Source organism: Symsagittifera roscoffensis, chromosome 8 (genome assembly GCF_963678635.1).
Source record: "Symsagittifera roscoffensis chromosome 8, txSymRosc1.1, whole genome shotgun sequence".
Lineage (NCBI taxonomy): Eukaryota > Metazoa > Xenacoelomorpha > Acoela > Convolutidae > Symsagittifera > Symsagittifera roscoffensis.
This window is the reverse complement of record NC_087069.1, coordinates 55,174,674-55,196,698: the sequence shown is the minus strand read 5'-3', so window position 1 is coordinate 55,196,698 and position 22,025 is coordinate 55,174,674. Positions and strand designations below refer to the sequence as shown.

The 22,025-nt window shown below is 35.4% G+C and overlaps 2 protein-coding genes across 2 annotated transcripts in view; both read right to left on the bottom strand.

Annotated features, from left to right (window-relative positions):
* Nucleotides 1–22,025, bottom strand: part of LOC134853395 (uncharacterized) — a 551,043-nt gene that overhangs the window by 137,557 nt on the left and 391,461 nt on the right. The gene's annotated exons all lie outside the window — the stretch shown is intronic.
* Nucleotides 1–22,025, bottom strand: part of LOC134853394 (uncharacterized) — a 410,233-nt gene that overhangs the window by 186,606 nt on the left and 201,602 nt on the right. The gene's annotated exons all lie outside the window — the stretch shown is intronic.

The following is a 22,025-nucleotide window of genomic DNA, read 5'->3' as shown; positions in this document are numbered from 1 at the left end:
GTGAAACTGTTGCCCATCTAGGTTTTGTAACAACTCAGTCAGAGTATTTGATCAGAACCTTTTGCTCAACCGCTTCTATAAAAATTGCTTCCAAATCGTTGAAACTTGTGCATCTCGAACTTAAGTGTTTCTCAAATATGAGTTAAGACGATTTGGTAATACTCATAGAGCAATTTCAGATAAGGTATACCGTCTGCTCGTCACGCTATCGTATTTTCGGCCGGATAGATTCGTGCGCCTTCTTAGTCTAATACCAATCTTAATCTTACTTTTATATCTCCTAGTCTCAATAGATATACCGTATACTGGTTTTTGCGAGTCTGTCTCTCTGGAGAAGGCAACTGTTTACTATGTTTGGTTCAGATTGCTCTGGTGCTGAAACTACAAGTAGTTTCAGCACTTACAAATAAGTGAGTTATTAGTTGATGGAGTATGATTGGTTAGTTTTCAATGTTTTATAGAGATAAAATATCATAATCATAACCAATGATAAATTACAGTTTAGATCTGTTTAATCTAAATTACAGTTCCACCCACCCGAGGTTTAGAGAGTGTTAGTTTTTCAATGTTCTACTGTAGTGGATGATGGATGATGTCGTTCTTCTTTTAGAAGTTGCTTGATTATTGAGGTATTTTTTTGTGATGCGATTGTGGGAGTACTTTGAATTGTACTACTGGAAAGGTCTATGGGATTTTCTGTTGGTGACTGAGGTATGTTGAATTGAACTCTAAAGGTTTCCAAATTTCTATATCGTCTTGGATTTATAATTTGTCCTCTTATTTCGAGCGTATTTTGATTTTGGCTGAAGTGTCTTGCTCTGTTAAGGTCTTGTTAGAGAGAGAGAGAGGTATATATTATAAACTCGTTCGTATTGTGGTTCGCTTAGATGTGCTTGTTGAATTACTGGTTCTAGTGGTTCGGACAATCGTGCGGGGTCTTTCTTCAAATGTATATGGCTTGTCTTGAAAAGAGATGCGTGTTGATGATTCGGGTTATTTGTTTGACTATTTGTTGGTGTTGTTGGAGGTTCTTGGATGTTGTTGTTGGGGACTGGTGTGGTGGTTGCTGATTAGAAATTTTGGGAAATTTCAAAAAACTATTTATTTATAAAGAAATTTTTTGTTTATTGTAAGATTCTTCGATTAAAAAATTAAAAGTATCGTTGCTAATACAAAAATTATTATTACAATTTTTTATACATTTGCATATGTCTAAAAATGGATGTTAAAATGGATCTTAAAAATGTGGGATGTTAAAAGTGAAAATGAGGGATGTTAAAAATGTGAGAAATATTACAAAAAGAAGAACAACATCTTTTTTTTTGAATAGATGTTGTAACATTTAGATAGCTATTGAAATATAGTACCTGAATAAGCGGTCAAAGATTTTTGCCAAATTAATATAAGCTTGGGCTAGAGAATGAAAAATTATGAAAAAATTGCAAAAAATTATTAGGAGGAGGACGAGGATTTCAAGGTAGTCAGCTATGAGGATTCTACAAAGTTTGAAAAAAATTAAAGTTATTGAGAATAAGTTTGAAAGAACATTTTGAATATGGTTGACTATTTGAGAAAAAGCATTGAAGAAAGGGTTCGTTCCGGCGAAGTGTTTTTGTTTTTAGGCTAAATTCGAGTGTGGTCGGGTTGTTTATTGGTTTTTTGACAAGTGGCTTGGATTTCAGCAATTTTCGGTGAAGGGAAGTTCGGAGGGCTAAAAAGGAACTTCCTATTTTTTTTCCAAAGATCTTTGATCGGTGAAAATGTTAATTAATTTTGAAATGGTTTCTGAAATTCAACTTTCTTTAATATTTCAGATTGTGGAATGAATGTTTTATAGTCTTTTCGTGGCTGATTTCAAAGCCGCGATATTTGTGTATGTTGAGATTTTTCTTTTTGATCTTGTGGTAGAATTTTTCCTTCCAATTTTCGATTTTTTCTTTCTTTTTGAGGTATCTTTTTCTTATCTAAATTTTGATTAGTTTGTTGGGTAAGTTCTTTATCGTTTTTTTGTTCTTGGTTTTTGAATATAGTTCGCATTAGCGTTCTGATTTTGATTGTAATCGGAATTATCATGAACAACTTTAAGTACTGGAAAGGAGTTTAATTGAGTCATCTTGCGCAGAGCGTACTCTTTCGGATAGTGAGGTAAAATATTGTTTCGGTGTTAAACCGTTTTTTTGTTTGATTCTATACGTTTGAATGTTACATCAGTGGGTTTATCAATTACTGATATGGTCCTTTCGGAGTGGTTGAAACTTTTTAGAAATTCAATTTTGTGTTGTAAAATTTGGGATCAAATCGTATGTGCCAATTTTTAGGTTTGTAGCGTGTTTGAATCGAGAATTTATTTGGGAATTAATATTTTGTCTTTGTAATATTTTGTCTTTGATAATTTCCATTGTTTTTTTAGCTCGGTTTAAAATCCATTCAGGATGATTTCTGGATGGTTTAAAGTTTGTGGATAACGAAATCTTCATCGTGGGTATGTATTAGTAAATCAAAACATATTGATCTTTTTGTTGGTTGACGATAACCTTGTGTGTTTGTTGAAGAATTTGCTGTGAACATTAATGGTTTTGGTAGTTTTTGATTGAAAACCATCTCATAGGGTGATACTCCTAAAGTTGTTTGTGAATTATAAGATGAGGGAAAAAGTTTTACATCTATTGACCATTCAGTATAACGTGTATCATTTCCGTTGTGATAAATCTGAGGTATTCTTGCAATGAACGATTCATGCCTTCGACTAGTCCATTAGTCCAAGGTGCTTGAGATGTAAGTGGTTTGTGTTTAATGTTATATAATTGGCATAGTGTGATTATTTTGTCCATTATATATGAGTTTCCTTCTGAGGATGGTGAAAATGGTCCTTTTGTATCGAACGGAATTATGTGGTTAAAATATTAACTTGTCCTTCAAAATCCTGTTTTTCTGCAATTTGTTTTTGATTTGTGTATGGTTCATTTATTTGGCATGTAATTCAACCATTGCATAACACTTTAAACCAAATTAGTGCGTTTGGGAAATAAAAGTCTTGGATAAAATTTGAGTGTGTTTTTTCTGATCATGAGGGTCCTTTAATGTGTAATGAATGTGAAGTATGAAAAGCTAGAAACATCATACTTAAAGGTAGGCAAGGTACTGTCAGATCAGTTTTGTTGTATTCTAAAACTTCTGTATGCTCGTTTGTAGAAGTGTTAATAAATTTTCTCAATATCCAAGAAGGCTTTTATTTCCTAGAATTGTGATATCGGCTTCAATTGGTTTGGTTTTATATTTTGGCCAAGATTTCAATTGTCTAATAACTGGGTCAAGGTTTTGATGTTTCTTAAGTATTTCTAGTGTTATGTTTTCTTTGTTCGGTAGAATAAAGTTTTCAATCTCTATTTTTGATAGAGGTATGGTATCTAGAGAATCATGGAGGTTAAAGACTTAGTTTATTATGCAGTTTGAGTCATTTTTTGGTGGGCTTGATGAATTTATACTATCAGTTAGGTTCTCGTTTTCTATTAAAGGGAAGAGGTCTGTCTTGTACAAATGTTGTCTGATTGGTTTTTGTTGTGTATTGTTTTTAATCCATGATGAATATGGTATTGGTTTAAAGGTAGATTTTTCTAGTAGATCTACTTCGTAGTGATTATTTTGACAATCTAAGTATAGTGGAAAGTGTTGTGAGTTGTTTATTCGTGATTGATCATTGTCAGTTGTTACTGCATGTTTGCATTGTGATCATGGTAAAGTTTCATATTTTGGAAGTAAAAACTTAAAATTTGTGGTATTTCTACTTTTCTTCTTCCTTGTTAAGATTACAATTGGTGTATTTCTAATAAAAGTATCGGGTAGTGCAAGGATTTTCTATTTGTAAGTTTGGGAATTTCAATAAAAATAATTGAAATCTACAAACTCTATGTCTTGGGTTTGATTTCTGTGTGAAAAGGAAAGTTATGGGTTTATGATCTGTAAATAGAACTGTTGGATGTTTTGATCCAAGTATTAAAAATTCATATTCTGTGAGAGCATCTATTATGGCTGTGCATTCTCTCAGAAGAGTAGAGAGTCTCAGTTCAGCTTTTGTAAATAGTCTTGAACTTGCTGACATGAGGTTCTTTTTATTTGTTCCATTATGAGATTGTAATAATTCTGCACCGATGCCAAAGTTAGAGACGTCGCACATAGCATTAAATGGTTGATTGGGATCTGGGATTGTGTTTAAAACTTGTTCAGTGAGAAGAGTTTTCATTTCTTAAAATCGTGTTTGAAGTTGTGTTGTCCATTCAAAATTATTCTGTTGTCCAGGAATATTATAGAATGGTCTTAAGTATAACTGCATTTTATATACCTATTTTTTAAAAGAAGTTTAGCAATCCAAGAAATTTTTGTATTTTCTTTTTATTGGAAGGGGGTTGAAATTTTTCGATTGCATCATTGCGAGTTATTAATGGAGTTATAGTGTTTCTTCCTATAATACGTCCAAGAAATTTTACATGTGTTAGAAAAATTGTGATTTATCCGGGGCTGCTTTGATGTTTTTTTTAGAAATATTTGATAATATTTTTCTAAGACAATGAACATTTCGTCTTTTGTTTGTGATTGCATAAAAAATTGTCTAAATGTGTTATTGAATTTTTAAGTATAAGTGGTCGAAAAATTTTACTCATCAATGCTGAGAATGCTGCTGGTCCTATGGAGATTCCATAGAATAGTCTATTGAATTCGTTATGCTGATTTCCAATAACGAGTTCTGTTAATCGTTCTGATAGTGGACGTTATCCACTATGCTTCATCTAATGTCTTTTGATTATATGCGCTATTCATGTCTGCTCTTGTGAAGTTTCTACCAATTAATTTTGCGAGAATGACTTGAATTGGTTCAATAGGCCAATTATCTTTAGATTCATCATTGAGTTATTTGAGGTATCTTGCGTCTAGAATTATTTTCAATGATTTGTTGCTGTTCTGCTGTCTATTTCGATATTTGAAATTTTGGCTTAAAAAAAGGTGTTTTCGGGAAGTAATCTGTGTTGCGTTTTCATTGCTTATTATATTATTTGTCGATAGTTTTTTGTCAAGATTTGTTGATTGGCATATATCTAGTAGTTGTAAAATATTACTTACTCTATATGCTTTTTCTTTTGTGGGAGAAGTTGTTGCATTAGCTTCACAATAACCTAAGATTCCTAGAGGTAAGTTTATTTTGCATGAAGAATTTTTGTATTCATGTCAGGAAATTATGTCTGAGTTTGAATTTTTCATGTATTTGATAGATGAGACTTTTACTCAAAAAAATTTAAGAGTGAGTCTGAACTCATGGTCATATTTATAGAGACGTTGTTTATTTTGTTCGTTATCGTATTTGTGAACTTGTTTAATTGAGAAATTGCATACATAACCTGCTAGTGGTTTCAGGTTTTTCCATTCCTGGTTTTATATGGGGTAGAAATTGGAGAAAACTGGTGGTTGTTATTTATTCAGTTAGTGCTGTGTTTTTCATTTTTGTGTATTTGTCTTTTATATGGATTCTGCTGTTTAATATATCTAAAGTAGGAATATTTTTTATAAAAAATGGGATTCCAATGATATTAAATTTTTTATCTGTGATATGGAAGGTTTGTTTAAATGGTTTGTTTAAATGGTTAGCTTAAGAGTTTTTTTGTTCCATTGTTCGAGTGGGAACAAGAAAGATTGTTTTCCATAATTTGTTAAGCTTGATCCTTGTGCTGTCGCTAGTCTGCTTGTTGTTTTGAAGGATATTAATTTTGGATGTAAAAAGTTTTTTTCGTTCCAAGTGGGGATGTTGATGATATTTGATTCCGCTTCGGAAACTACTAAAAAATCAATTTACAGGTCTGGTGTTTTAGTTTTTGGGTTTTCTAAGAGAAGGGGAATTATCCAAGTTTTATTGGGTAATTGCATGTTATTTGGCATATGTTGATGAATATGATTAGTGCTTGAACTTTTTGTCGAATTTTTTTTTGTTTTTTTTCTTCTGTGTTATCCATAATACATAATTTTGTTGTTGTTTATAGGTCTGTCAAACAATTAGAAGGAAATAATCATGATTTTGATAATAATGTGATTCTATCGGTTCTTCGTATATAATTTGTTTGTAGTCAATTTCAACTTGAATCATTTTAATTGAAATTGCGTTGTCTGTTTCGCTTTCACCATCTGTGGATTCGCAATTTATGTGATGTATTTGTAATTCTGTGCTTTCTGTTTGATCAATACCAGAGGGGGTCTGGTTGTGTTTCTTTAGTTGTTTGTACTTGATTTATTTGTCTTTGGTGTTTAGTTGTACTACTTTTATACTGTTGTTGTAGATTTCGTTAACATGTGTTATTCATATGTGTTGATTTGGAGTAACTTCTCTGTCTGTTGTGATAATTTGAATATCTGTGTTTTGACTTGTTGCGTTATCTATTTTGATAGTTATTATATTTTGATTTTTGATAGTTCGATCTGTTGTTAGAATAATCGCGTGATCTGTTATTTTGATATTGATGATTTCAATATTTTGAATAGTTTCTGTTTCTATCATATGAGGGATTTCTGGATTGATCAAGCGAATACTTTTTAGTTGGAGAATTTGAATGGGAACTGGCAGCGAACGAATAATTGGTTCTGATAGAATTTGATCTTGAGTATTTATTTCGATATTGAATATTTCGACTGTTTGATTGACTCTATCTATTCTGTGAGAAATTTTGTGATTTTTTTTGATTTGGAGATCGTCCTCGATAGTTTTTGTTGGGTAAATTTTAATCTTTTTTATGTATTGATAAAAGGTTTTATTTTGCGGTATAGCTTGATTGTTTTGTTATTTTTTTCTACATTCAGCAATGCTGTGTCCGTATCTTTGGCACTAGTTGCACCATTTTTTGAATGATGTTTTTACTTTAAAAATTGGGTTTTTCTGATGGTTTACCTTTAAAAAGTTTTAGATTTCAGTGGTTTTTTCAGATAAACTGAATCGGAGCCATGGATATGATTTATTTCTGAAGTGGTGGTTTGAATGTTGCCTACATATTGTAGGTTTAGGCTTTCTGTTTCTTCCACTTTCAATGTGATTTCTACTTGTTCTGGTTTATCTACTAGTTTTCTAAAGTCTAATTCTGGTTCTCGGATTGAAGAAGGATGTGATGCTCTCTTTTTATTGCTATTTTTTGTAATTGCGGTGTTAGAGTCATCAATAAGATTTCTATCATCTTGAGTATGGTTTTCGGACTAGTGTGTCAATTCTTACTGCAAGTTGCTTTATTGTTTCATTTGGAAGTCTACAAATTTCGTTGCATAATACGTTTTGATGTTGTTTGTTTCTTTCAGAATCAAACTTTTTTGAAAGTTTCTGTGTGAATTTTTACCGATCTGATTTTATTTCTTTAGGTAAAATTTGAAAACCTTTTTTGGGCTGCGCCATCAAGTGTAGTTTGGATTAAGGCTGTGCACCTATGTATCTAATTTCAATGAAGAGTCGTCTTTATTGGCTCAGGTCCTATACTTAAACCAAAATTTGCTGTGATTGTATTTAAGTAATCTTCTATAGAGTATTCAGTGTCTGTGCTTGTGATTACCACTAGTGGCTTATTTGATGATGTTGATGATTTACCCATTAGGTATGTTTTCATAGTCATTTGTAGTGATTCTGCGGCATTTGATATTTGAGAAAAGTTTGTAAGTTGACTTTTCGTTATTTCATGTTGTTGTAAGTAATTCGGCAGTAGAATTTCGTTATGCATTTGAGTTGGTTGATAAGATTGTGTATTGACTGGGTTTTGTGGTTGAAAAGTATTATTGTTTGATGATGGATTGTTTCTAGATTGTCGTACTTGTTCATCTCGTGCATATGATTCGAAAATATCTGGTTGATCAATAGTGTAAGAGCGAGGTCTTTGGCTTGTTTAGAACCGTTGATGATTTTGATTATAACAATCCTCGTCATCTGATGGAAAATAATTAGCTGTATATTAAGAGTGTTGATTTCTAGTAAAAAATTGATTCGTATGATTTTTGTTTTGTTGAAAAAATGGGTAATTTTCACTTCGGTATTGTGTAGATCGTGGTTGATTATTAAAATTTACTGAGCATGAAGTTGGTTGTTGTTTATTTTGTTTTGTGACTATGAATAGGTCTGAGTATTGATATTAGAAGACTTTGGTGTTTTTGATCTTTTTACATAGTTAAAAGAATGTTCTGCAAAATTGATTTCAAGTGACATTTTTTGTTTATATGGTGGTTTTGTTACTGGTTGAAATGTTTGATAATCCATTTGTGAGTATTTTTGCGCAACAGAGGATTTTACTCTGGGTTGTATAATTTTAATTGTAAGGTTGGGTTTTTTTGTATTGGAGTTGTGTTGTAAAGTTGGGTTGAATAAGTGAAATGCTTTGTTGCGCTGTTGTTGTTATTATTTCAACTATTACTGCACTTACGAAATGTGATGGAGTTTGGAAGTCTTGTTGTGTAAGATTCTTTGTTCCGTTAAAATTGTCTTGATTAATGAAGGTAGAGTTTAAGCTATTATTTCCTGCTCTCTCAGGAAAAAATGAATTATAGTTTAAAGGTATTGCGTCAATTGTGAGTGGGTACACTTTAACATAATCTTTGTGAATAGAGATTGTGCCAATTGCTTGGATTGATATATCAATTTGTGTGTTAATAAATGATTCATGAGACCATTCAGGGTCCCAAACCTAATCTGTTTGTTCTGCTAATATTGTTTCATCATCTGTGTTTTGTGGTCTAAAATTTTTTCTTGCTACAGCTATAAGATCAATTTTATGAACAGAATAATCGATTATGAACCAAGCTAAGGTTGTTTTTAGATCTTGTTTAACATGTTGTGTTATATCATTACTATTTAAACTTTCGCGGATTACATTTATAAATTTAGAATTTATTTTTATTTATTTCTTGTCGTACGGTTGTATGTCGGGATGTTTGAGTTGGTGAATGGCCTTGAGGTTCTTAAATTCTAAAATAGATAAATAGCTATAGATAAGTGAAATTACATCGTTTGTGAATATTGAATTTGCTCTTTGTGAGTTTTGGTCTTATAAATTTTTTATGTTTTCTGTAAATTTTTTTTATAATTCAATATCTACGTCATCAGTTTGAATTAGATATTTGTCATAAAATGAGTTTGGTGAACTGATTTTTTTTGTGTTTATTCCATTTTGTGATGTAATAATACATATGCCTTTGAGATAGTGGTCAAGAAGTTGTCTTTTTATTTCACACCGGGGATTTCTCTTGTGCATGGGCTTTCTCCTTTTTCGAATAAAATCAAAAATAAATTCTGGCAAAATTGTACCTGTCCTCGAGATTCAGCTTGTGAATGTATCAGAAATATGGGTAAAGGAGTTTTGTTGAGATTTTCTTCATTCCGAATCTTTTCTGTGTTTTATAACTGTTATTGTGTAATTTTCAATGTGTCTTAATGGGTGATCCCGGTTGTACAGACATATAGGTTTGTTTGTGTAGGACTTTTTCTTTCTGCGTTTTCCTTTTATTGATGCTGGTGAAGTGGTTTCCGAGTTTAAAAAAACATATTTGATTTTCAATTTGATGATTTTTAATTATTGAGTCTTTTGAAATGTGGAGCTCTTGTATTGCGCTTGTTTCTGATTCTGAGATTGAGTTTCTTCGTTTTGAAAATCGTTTCCTAATAATTTCTTTTTGTTTGTTAATAATTTTTTTCTTAGTGTTTGTCTTTTTGTTCTTGCATATCCTATTGTTTTTCATTAGGAGGTCGCATCTTTTGTTATTAATTATACTGTTGTGTAATACAATTTCTTGTTTGTTTCAAATTGTTTCTTGACATAAGGTTCAGAATGATGAATGCATTCTTGGAATTTTTTTGTGGTTAGCTTAATTTGCGGCATAAATTGTCGGGTTGGAGAGAAAAGCTTATATCGATTCGTGAGAATGATTTTATTTTCTCGTGAATTATTCTAAGTTAAAATAGACTTACCTAATCTTACTCAAGGCTTGTGATTTGTGATCAAGGGTTGGAGAATAGTAAATCGATCCACAATGTTCAGGTATAATTAGAACCCAAGTTGTTCGTTAGATAGTTTTTTATCACTGACAAAGTTTGAGTGTTTTAGCCTGGGTCGTTTAAGAGGGAAGGAATCAAGTAAAGGATGAATAAGTAAAGTTCTTCACTGTTTATCATAGTTAGATTGGTTAGTTCTTTGAAAAATTCATATTAGTCCTGGGTCGTTTATTAGGGTTGGGTAGTGAATCGACGTTTGAGGTCGTTAGACACTAATTGAATTTGGGAGGGGAGAACGAAGTTGTTCTATTTGATCAAAGAATCAGCTTTGGTGATCAGAATTTTAGATTTAATTTAATTTAATTTCAAGATCCAAGGGAGGCCTTGATGATCTGGTATTTTAAGGAAATTGTTTTAAAGGAAAAATAAGGATAGGCCTTGATTATTTTTAGATAAAAGATTAAGTTAAGAAAGGGTTAAGGTTTTGGTTTTGATGATGTTAATTTTTGAAATTTGCTGTTAGGTGATGGAGCTGGGATGAAGGGATGGTTTATATTTACTATAATTTTTGTATATTTATTTTTTATATTCAAAAAATATTTTTATCCTAGATGTTCTAATTTACTGCAGATTTTTGAAGGAGAACGACTAGTGTTGTTTTTATCAGTCGTTTTTGTATATTTATGAAGTTTAGCGCCACGAAGGTTATTGAAGGTTTTTCTTCAAAACTTTATGTCAGTAAATGAAAAATTAAATTTACTGCTGGAAGTATTCTAAATAAAAAAAATTTGATCTGGTTTTTGTCGTACGAACTTGAAATCGACAGGTTGGTTTCTTCCTAATCGTAAGTCCTGCCTTGTCCGAGGTCTTCTTCCAATACCGGATATTTCGTTTTGTTCGGAAAATTAGCGATGATCTATTGAGTCGTAGAGATATTGTTTTAAATTTTTACCATATAACTTTTTTGTAATGTTATATTTATCTAATTCTAATCTAATGTCTTGGTTAAGGTTTCTAATCTAAGTTGGTTAAGGTCTTGTTCCAGACTTTTGGTCGCATGAGTTAAGACCTTTTGTTAATACTCTTAGATTAAATTCAGATAAGGCACACTGTCTGCTCGTCGCGCTATCTTATTTTCGGCCGGATAGATTCAGGCAGCTTCTTAGTGTAATACCAATCTTAATCTTACTCTTTAATATCCTAGTCTCAAAAGATCTAGTGTACACTGGTTTATGCGAGTCAGTCTCTCTGGAGAAGGCAACTGTGTTCTGAGTTTAATTCATAATGCTCTGCTGCTTACAAATACGTGGGTGTTAGTTGATTGAGTATGATTGGTTAGTGTTCAATATTTTATAGAGATAAAATATCAAACTAATAACCATTAATCAATTCCAGGATAGCTCTGGTTTTTTCATGAATAATTATGTCAGGGTTTCAAGAAAAGCATGCTAAAAAGTTACTAAAGTTGGAAGTTAACATTCAAAGATTAAAGTGCCATATTTCAATTTATAACACTACAAAGTGCCAAATTATAACACTAACAAGCCATAAAAATCATACAAATCGTATTGCAATTTTGCTTTGCAATTAGAGCATCTTGCTTTGCTGTGCTAACAAAAAACTGAGAAAAAGGTTTAGATTACGTTTGCGAAGGCGCTACTAGATTCAAGCGAAAGTTGTGGTCCGTTTATAAACTAAAAACGCGAGTCATCTCGGTTGACATCATCTAAAGTTGTTTCCAATGAATATCATTTTTCTTGATCTCATTTTGTTTTGATAACAGATTTGTAAAAAAACTTATTTATGTATGTCTGGATAAACTAAAATTAATCACTCCTATGATAATTGCTGAAAATCAGCCACCTCTAATCAGCCACCACAAGTTCATTAAGAGAGGGGGTTTTCAACAGTTTCTATAAGCTTCTGTAAGTTTTTTTTTCTAGTTGCTAACAATTTAAAGTTTGCTAAACCTTAATCTAATATTAAGCGTTGTGTATGTTAAATGAACAGCGAATATCAACAATGAAGCTTTTCTTGTTCTGGAGTCTTTTTTGTTATACGGCCAAAAACTGATTTTTTGCTTATTTGAAATTTCGATCTTAAGTCTAGAATCTGAATGGTTGAAGGTAATATCCGCGAAAATAACTCTGGGTGTTCGATAAAAACAGAACGTCATTAACAGTTTTGATGTTTTTGTGCCGAACAACAAGCAGAAACGAAACTTCTTTCGAACCAAAGCAGACTTTGGAAGCGAAATAGCTTCCAGCAGCGTGTTCAAGTCACTAAGAATTGGACTCGCTTTGCATACACTATTTTTTAGGTAAAAACTTACGCGAGCATTCTCATTTTTCATTTGTAACATAGCTTTTGGTGTCGATAAGTGTCTTTGAGCCAACAATTTTGATGGCTGAGTTGCTTAAAGTTGATTGTGGCTTAAAAATTGGGGTGTTTTTGGTTATATATTTCCTAGATGATCAAAATGATGAAATTTTCGGTTAGCAAGTTGAATAAGTTTTGCTCAAGTTTTACTCGTTTAGCAAGTTGGATTAATGGATAAATGATAGGTTGTTATCCCGAGCTTTAAAATATTTTCACAAATTGCCCAAACTTAAAATTAGAAAAAAATATATTTTCTCATGCCAAAATTTATAACCATACATTCTATGAAAAAGTACAATTACAATTAAGTTCGGCTTAGGAGCAAAATTTGTTTGTTGCGGTGTTGTCTACCAATCAAAATAAGATGAGCAAAAATACTATAACAAAGGGATGGAAGGAAATTTACCATAACACACTAAAAAAAAATTCGTTGTCACAAATAAATATGTCTATTGTTTCATGAGTTCGAAGATTCATTGGTAGTTGTTAACGCTTCAAGAAGAATAATTTTATCCAACTGTAACAACCAACAACAAAAAAAATTACACATAATACGAGCCCCATTTTTTTGACTTTCTTTTGGCTCTGGTAGTAAGTTTATTTCGGCTGCGAAGTTTTTTCTCGTATTTCCTGTTATGATAGTATCCGTTATCTCCTGTTCACTTATGAATTCATGAAGTTTTTTATTTCTACAAGAACATCTTGTAATTTTAACCATGAGTTTCAGAATTACATAATGATGTAACTCTCGAACCAAATTCAGTAAAAAACAAAAATCGGAACCTATATACAGTTTGCCGAATTTACTTTTTCTGCAGACTTCACTGACATTTTGCTGAATCCCTTTATAGTTGCAGAATTAAGAAAAATAGCTAATATCGCTTGTTGCGGAACTTGCGAAACACCAAAAAAGCCGACAAAACTTTTGTTACAGGTATTTGGTAAGTGGAGTCTGCACGCAATTTTTTTGTAAGTGGAGTCAATTTTAGTTTGGTACATGTTTAGAGATTTGGCCCTGAAATTCAGGAACTTTAAGACACAAAAATGTGCGCCTACCAGTGCACAGTTTGGCCTCGTAATGTATCAAAATAAAAACAGTGACTCACTTTTGAAATAGAAAAGTCATCCCAAAACAATTTTTCTGAAAAAACTGTGAGTCTTTTTGGTTGATACACACAGCATGATGACAATTGAAACCGAATTGAATCAATTTTTATCTAGAAAAACACGAGAAAAAAAACGGCCGGACAAATTTTTCTTAGTTCGGACTCAAACTGGCTGCTTCTTTCCTTTGGCCATTTTCTCCTCTAAATTGTCATAGAAATGCGATTTGAAAGGCACTTTATTTGTGATTATTTCATCTTTTCAAATTACGATTGGGATATGATTCTAAGTAAAACTGATCCATTTTTCTAACGAAAAATTTTAAGTTTTTTTCATCTAGGATGTACCACTAAAAAGGTCGTTGTATAAGAAGCAATTGGCTCAACACAAATTTTCCAAAAAAAAAGATTTTCCACTCTGAGTCTTAAATTACAATTTCCAATTAAAAAAAATTAGGTTTGCAAACTGCCCAACATGCCGATATGCTATCAATACTATGTAAAATTGGCTGGAGAATGACCGCGTTTAACCCCTTTGCTTTTCAGTAAGCCGCTACAATGACCACGTTTAACCCTCTGAAATGTTAATTGTCCTTTTTGTTCGGCCAATTTTGTATTTTTTTGGGCGTTAAAATAGGTCACTTTTGGCAACCACTTGGAAAAGAGTATGAAAGAGCATTTTGAATACTGCAAGTTTTGCCCTATTTATAATACGCTTAAAACGAAAACTCTAACATACAAAATTGTTTTTTTTTCAGCAGCGTATTTTTTTCATCCAACCTAGAAATTTCAAATTTGATCTAAAATTTTGTTGTTTTTATGCAAAACAAGAACTTGAAAAGACGACTGGTCAGAGAACTTGGAAATCATTCATCAGATTTATTTGACTGTGAAAAATACTTCTCCCACATTTTTTTTCGTCAAAATTGTTTTCTAATTTTACGTGTTCTCTGTTTTTTTTTCTTGTAAGAATGAGATAAATGTTGACGTAGTCATCAATTTTAGACCATATGGAGATCACAATTGCATGAAGGTTTTTCATTGAACCAGTTTTTAGAAAACTTGAATTTATTATGTCTGCATGAAAACTTACATGATGCTGGAGGTTTTTGTTCACGGAGCTTACAACGTGTGTCTAACTTATTGCTATATTCGACCCTCGAAATTTAAAACAATTTAATTGGTCAATTGAGCGGTTTTATTTTCAGTTTAATTGTCAAACTAGCCAGACCAATTACTAGAATGTTGAGAAAACTATCAGTCCTTATTGATTGGGAATAATTGTGTCATAAAAAATTTTCACGGTTAGAAAGTGGTGTTAAATATGGAAAGATATTGCCAAAAAAAGCACCTTCGAAAGTAAAAAGTTATCTATTTGAACTTTTGATTATAGCAACTCTTATATTTTCTCTGCCTCCATTCTTTTTCTACTCGATGACCTAACCTGCTTAAAAAGGGTACAAATGGTAAACAAAACACCAGCATGTTCTCTCTAGGGTTTATCTGGGAGAGAACTGATTATTTTTATTTGAAATTCAATCACTTTTTCACTTCAAATTTCACTACTCGAATAATATTTCCATGCGATAGCGCGATCAACGTTAGAAATCCACCTAATTGCAAATTCTGCACTCCTTCTGTGAGCAATATCTGCTCCAAACGTCACGAACAGGGCTATTAATTCAACAATCGATACTTCTACGACTGCTTGGATGAATTCCTTTATCAGATATCGAGAAACCGAGGGGTAAATCTTCGCCAAGAAGGAAGCGGTCCATCCGGCTCCTAACACTTCCAGCATGCTGTCAGTCCGGTCAAAGCCTTCTTCTCCCTTCACCTTCTGGGGTCCAGAAAGCTTCCAGGGTAACTTGCCACGCTCTGTTCACCAACTCTGCTGATTTCTCTTTAGCATTTTTGGCCAGGTTTACCTCTTTCACTAAGTAGGCATGGATCTTCCTGATAATCGCTCGGCCTCGCTCGAAAGCATCCGCGCCTAACGCTGCTAACCGAGGGGTCAAGGGCAGCCACTTGTTAGCCTCTGATTTCGTTCTCAAAACCAACGCTTCCAAGTGAGCTCTGGTCTCCTTGGGGTTCTTCCTTCTCCCACCTTCCTCTTTTCTTTCCATTCTTCGGAACCATAAATCGTTTGACATCGCTACGATTACTCGATGTTCATCATCAATTGCTGGCTTCAGTTTGAGTTGTCGACTGAACTTGGACAGTTCCAACACCAGCACTTCGTCTAACACTAACTTGTGTACTGAATGGTTCTTGAATCCTGGCATCGCATTCGAGATGTCAGACCACACCGCAGGTAGTTCAGCCCTGAGTGGCTTCAGATTCTCCATCTCTATCCCGCGATTTGGGGCAGATATGATCACATCATATTTCCCTTCCAAGAGCAAAGCCAATATCGCATATACGAATTTCAGTCCATCCGGGAGATGGGCATATCCAGGAGACAGTGCGAACACGACTCTCGGTGTTATTTTAGTGAAGGCACCTTCCTTCAGGTTGTCCACTACTTCACCCATTGATTTGAGGATATCCTTTATGGCTGGCCATACAGCACTTTCGGCTGTCGTAGGCTCTCTGAGTCTGCTCAGTAAACCCCTACTGTGTAGCTGGTCATTGATTCCAGCAAATACGATTGTGACTGGGTGCATTTCTGTCTGTCGTTGTACCCCGATTGTCAGCGACACCGATTGCATTAGGCCCAGGTCGACCGCTGCCAACATTATAACATCAGGCCAAAACAGAGACTTGGAGGTGTATACAAAGTCCGAGCTTGCGGCTATCACGATCTTTGCCTTCCTCATTTCTGCCTTGTCGTACGCAGCAAAGATCGTCTCATCTTTCTTGATCGCCTTCAACCCACCGTATCTCTGAACATCACCTTCTTTATTCACTTGTTTCGGGTACGCTCTTTCTTTTACGTAACCTGGAGGTGCTTTTACCTGCCTGAACATCTTTACATGTTGTCCGATCGGTGCCATTGTTGTCAAGAATCTTCCGGGTCTTTCTTCTCGATTTCCCTCATCGTGATTCAGCTTCACATCTTGCAACGATCTTGCATTCACTGAACCCATTGTACTGTTTGAGGGCAGTCCCTCTAAATCGGCAAATCTCGAGGCAGTTGTAGAGTTGAAGTTTATGCCAGCGGCTTTTAACCAGTCCACGCATGTTATTGCGTACAGTCCGTTGACAGATAGTCTCGCTCCGTTCAACATCCTCATGGCATCTGCTGCAAAGCTCACCGTCATGGCATCTGCTGCAAAGCTCACCGCTCAATTGGCATCTGCTGCAAAGCTCACCGCTCAATTGGCATCTGCTGCAAAGCTCACCGTTGTCCGATTGGTGCCCTCGTCGTCAGGAATCTTCCGGGTCTTTTTTCTCGATTTCCCTCATCATGATTCAGCTTTACATCTTGCAACGGTCTTGCATTCACCGGACCCATTGTATGGTTTGGGGGCAGTCCCTCTAAATCGCCAAGTATCAACGCAGTTGTAGAGCTGAAATTTATGCCAGCGGCCATTAACCAGTCCACGCCTGTTATTGCGTGCAGTCCGTTGACAGATAGTCTCACTCCATTCAACATCCTCATGGCATCTGCTACAAAGCTCACCGTCTGAAGGTTCAATTTCATCAGATCTTCTTTATACATATGCCAGGGAGAAGGTATGGGCCTCGACTACATCAGGGAGCTCCTGTCTGGGCGTCGCTCCTCTTGACTGGTGCTCGTTTTCTGTGATCTCGCATCCGATCTAGAGGTGCTGGTCGTTTCCGCGGTCGGATTGACAGGTCCTAATCTCCGCCTAGGATTGATGGTTCTTCTCATTGGTGCTTCCCCCAATCGATCCATTACATCTGTCCTCTTCCCTGGCCCGCTAGAGCTTTGCGGCCTGTAGGTCGTCACGGCTGGGACCGTTCCCAAACGTGTTTCTAAGTTAGGAGGGACAAATGTTGAAATTTCCGGTTCAATCGATGTTTTTTCCTTCTTCAGCACTCCCGTGTCAAAGAGCTCGACTTTCTTTTCATCTAGTCGCTCTTGGAAGACTCGGTTCAACAAGGCTTGTTTTTCGATGGTATCATAGTGGATCCCATCACTGGTTAGTATGGCCTGCTCCATAGCTCTCAGCTCGTGTGCAATGTCGATAAGGATCATCCGTCCAGCATTCCGACTCGCCAGATTTCTCAGAATGTTGTTCCACCTGATGAATCCTTTATTGTGTCCTCTTCCTGCTGCTGCCAACGTCCTCGTGCTCATGGGTACGTAGCAGATGGTCAGTAACGCGCAGTTGAATTTTTGCCGGAAATTAGTAAATAGGCACACCATCATTGACTCCCATCGTGCCTCTTCCTCATCTGAGACTCTTGATACATTATTCGTCCCTATTAGGATCATTATGTTAGGGATCCTCCCTAGGTTCATCAGCTCCACCATCCGAAATAGCTGGGCTATCGTTGCACCTCCAGTGGCCATCACCGTAGTGATCCAGGAGGTCCTCAAATTCTGGAGCACTCTCACCAAGCTTTCACCCAGTATCAGATGTGATGTCCCAAGTGGCGGTTGCTGCAGGTTTACTGCTGGGTTCCAATTCGATCGATTGAAGCAGGCTCTCGAATCCGTGTCCGAAACTCCTGTGAAGCTATACTTCAACTGAATATTCTTCTGAACGTCAATCACTCGGGACACTTTCTTCATCGGCATTTCTCGTATCTTTCTGTCCTCTTTGTACATATTCCTGGTACGCCTCCTATTCCTGGTCTTTGCTTCCAAAGGAATTCTATGTTTTTATATTCTCTCTTAAAATCTGCTGCTAACGCTGTCTTAAAACTCATGTCTGCTGTGATTGCTATCGCACATGTTCTATTTGTGAGTATGAAACCGCTATCTGTCAGTATTAATCGAATTTGAAAAGCTACTTATTATTTGGTATTTATTTGGTAAGTCTTAAAACTCATGTCTGCTGTGATTGCTATCGCACATGTTCTATTTGTGAGTATGAAACCGCTATCTGTCAGTATTAATCGAGTATGAAAAGCTACTTATTATTTGGTATTTATTTGCTAAGTTAAAATGTGACTCAACTACCCTCCCTTTATCCGGTTTCTTAGGGTCTTCTAGATCACCTGTCTCTCTAGCTTGTTTTTAATTTTTTATTCATAAATTTTTAGTGTGGGTTAGCCTGTCTCTGAATAACCTATTACGTTTTACTATTTTCTTTTCTTATGTCTTCTTAAGTCTTGACAAAAATAAGACCCTTCCAGATTGGCAAAAACAAGACCCTTGCGGATTGGCAAAAAGAAGACCCCTCTGGATTGGCAAAACTGGGGCCCCTAAGGATTGGCAAAAATAAAACCCCTCCGGATTGGTAAAAATAAGACACCTCCGGATTGCCAAAACTACCACCCCTCCGAATTACAAAAAATTTGGACCCCTCCGGATTGGGAGCCTTTTGTCAAAATAGCTTTTCGGAGACTTCCTTCATTTTTATTTTATATCCCTCCCGATACGTTCTCCGATGCTATTATGCTGTTTGAATCAACTAGGAAGGGTATGTGGTCCTTCCCTAGACCCTTCCGGATTGAAGCTAAGCCTCTTATTTGACAATTCACCCTTATTGTGAAGGGTCTTATAACTAGCCTAGTTTCGACTTGACTATGGCTTTCTGGTCCCTTTAGCCTTCCCTTTTCGTCTAGAACAGCGTAAAATTGCCTTATTCAACCGTTACTAATCTTTGGTAGAGTTGTAAGGGCTTTCCAATTTTTTTTTTATAAAATGTGAAGGGTCTACTTTCCCGAATTAGTTCAACTGCTAAAAACGTTCTCGAGAAAAAACAATCTCACGCTTACTTTTTTGAAAAATTGATGTTTCTATGAGTAAGCTCACCTAATTTTTGATCTAATGGTACCAAGTTTTCGCCTAATTTTTTTCGCAATTATGTTCTTTTCGACCTTAAATTTTTTGATCCTTGCTCAGAAGGCCTATACCCTTCTAGTTCAATGTAAAAGACCCAATCTAAAACGTTCTAGCTAAAAAAAACTTGCCAAAAACTATGCTATTTGGACCCCGGGTTTTAAAACATGTCGATTCGCTACTGAAAATTGTCTGAACAACTATTTTTAATGTCCTAACTCAAAAATTTCAAAAAGTTTTTTTATTTTATAGTGTTTCGTTTTTTCAAAAATCACGAAAATTCGGTTTTTAGTACCCAAATAGTTCCAACCACTTCTGAACTAACCGGTTCTACCTATTATACTAGTACAGTTACGATGTAACTCATTAATTTAGCGCTTTTGTCTGTTTAAAAAATATCGATATCTCAAAAGTCGCGATTTATGGGGGGATCAAAATATCGCTATTTTGACCTCAAAAACCGGTCCGCTTACTGTGTTTTTCACTGAAAAACGATATAGGAGTATTAATGTAAGCTGTATCAATAAAAATAATATTACTAATACTATAGATCTCCGGGTTTGTTCAATATCCGAAATAAGGTGCTTAACTCGGAAACTCGCAGTTCAGTGAAGGGTCACTACAGTGCAGCACTGTCGAGCCCCCCAAAGATTATTATCTTACTTTTTGTACCCAAGGGGATACAAAAATTGTTTAAAAAACCCAACAGTCGATTTTTGTTGTCATTGAGCCACTTCTTGTTGCTCCTTGTACTGCTTGCCGGATCAGTCTTCTTCGCTAATCCCGAGACCGTTTCGAATTGAGCGCAAATTAGCATTAATGTGCTTAAATACTCAAATACCCCTACAGTACAAGCACCACAAACAGGCCACAAAATTGATCGTAACAATCCTCACTGATATACATGCCTGTAACAACATTATATCTAACAACAACCAACGGGAGGGTCGGATCACATCTTGTCTGGGGGGATGATTTCTACTGATTTTATACTTTTTTTTATTGTTTTTGATTTTTTTCGGTTATTTTTCGTTTTTCTCAGGTACTATACTACTTTTTAATTGGATTCTTGTATATCTTTAAGTGTTTTTGGTCACAAACGTCTCAGGGAACGAGGGGACGGCCAATCCCCCCACCCTTCTCGTTAACGGTTCTGCCGGTCATGTCGTTGAAAAGAATAACACCCAGGATCGCCATAAAAACATTTATATAACATTCGCCCGGAAGTTTATATCGACGGAAAATAAAGCTAAAACGACTGGCTAGCATCTAAACACAGCTCTACATGATTTTCTCCGTCTCTGCCAAAGCCAGTTCTCTGATGGTTTTCCTAACACCGGCTTGACAAAAACGGTACTGCTTTCCGGCTTCGACCAGAACGCTCAAATTAATTTACTTACTTGCAAAATTATTGAGCTCATGGCTGGGTCTCATTATCCCCAGACCACGAGATCACTCCCAAAAACAGGGCTACTTTTCATTATATTACTCTTGTTTTTGTTCAGTAGATATAAATCAGCATCTCCATCGAAGATGGATCAACCCTTTCCCTCAACTCCTAGCTTCTCATTATCTGAAAACGAATCGAGATGTTAATTAAATTCAATTCAGGACATGACCAGGAAGCTAAAAGTTCGTATAAAACGGTTTGAGTCCCGGGCCCGAGTCCTCTTCGGATTCTTGAACCCGGGGAAATATCGTCCTTATTTCCTTTCCGGAAGGCTGGACAAGCTGTCCCAACACCCTTCCCCGTTAGCATGAATTGCTCTGCAACGATTGTAGCGACACAATCGTTAGAACTCGCAACAGATTCTGACAATGCTCAGTTATCTGTCGTTATTTCTTTCGTACTAGTTTTCACTGCTACTATTGTTGTTTTGTTTGTCTTCCAATTTTCTTCCAAAAATGGCCGTTTTAACATTTTTTCAGAAATGTGACGTCACAATTCAAACTCTTGAAAATTAAAATTTCAAGAAAATTCTGACCTTCACGATTCGTCTAATCGTTCAAATAACATCCCTAATCTGCTAAAATCGTTAATCTTCCAGGTCAGCGGCTACGAATACGAAACTGAATTTTCGTCCATTCTGGTCGAATGTCACATGGACCCAGCCATGAGCTCACTATTTCTGCATGTAATTGAGTTAATTAAAGCGTTCTGATCCAAGCCGGAAACAGTAACGTTTCTTGTCGACCCGATGTTAGAAAGAGCACCAAAAGAACTGGCTTTGGCAGAGACAGTGAAAAGCATGTAGAGCTGTGTTCAGACGCTAGCCAGTCGTTTTAGAACCTAGCTTTATTTTCCGGGCGAACGTTACATTTTCTAGCAACTCTTCTGCAAATCTAACTCGAATCTTCTGATCTTTTTTCTCAGTTGTCGCGAGAAAATTGATCTTGACAGGGTCAATTCGTGTGACATTCGACCAGAATGGACAATTGGCAGATTCGGCGATTTCGAATAGTTAGCAGCTAACCTTCCAAATTGACAGTTTTGAGATATTAGTGACGTTATTGGAACATTTAGTCAAACTGAAGGTCAAGATATTCTGGTATTTTGAATTTTTAAAAATTCGAACTGAGAAGTCGCACTTCCGAGAAACGGCAAAAACCGCCATTTTGGAAGAAAACC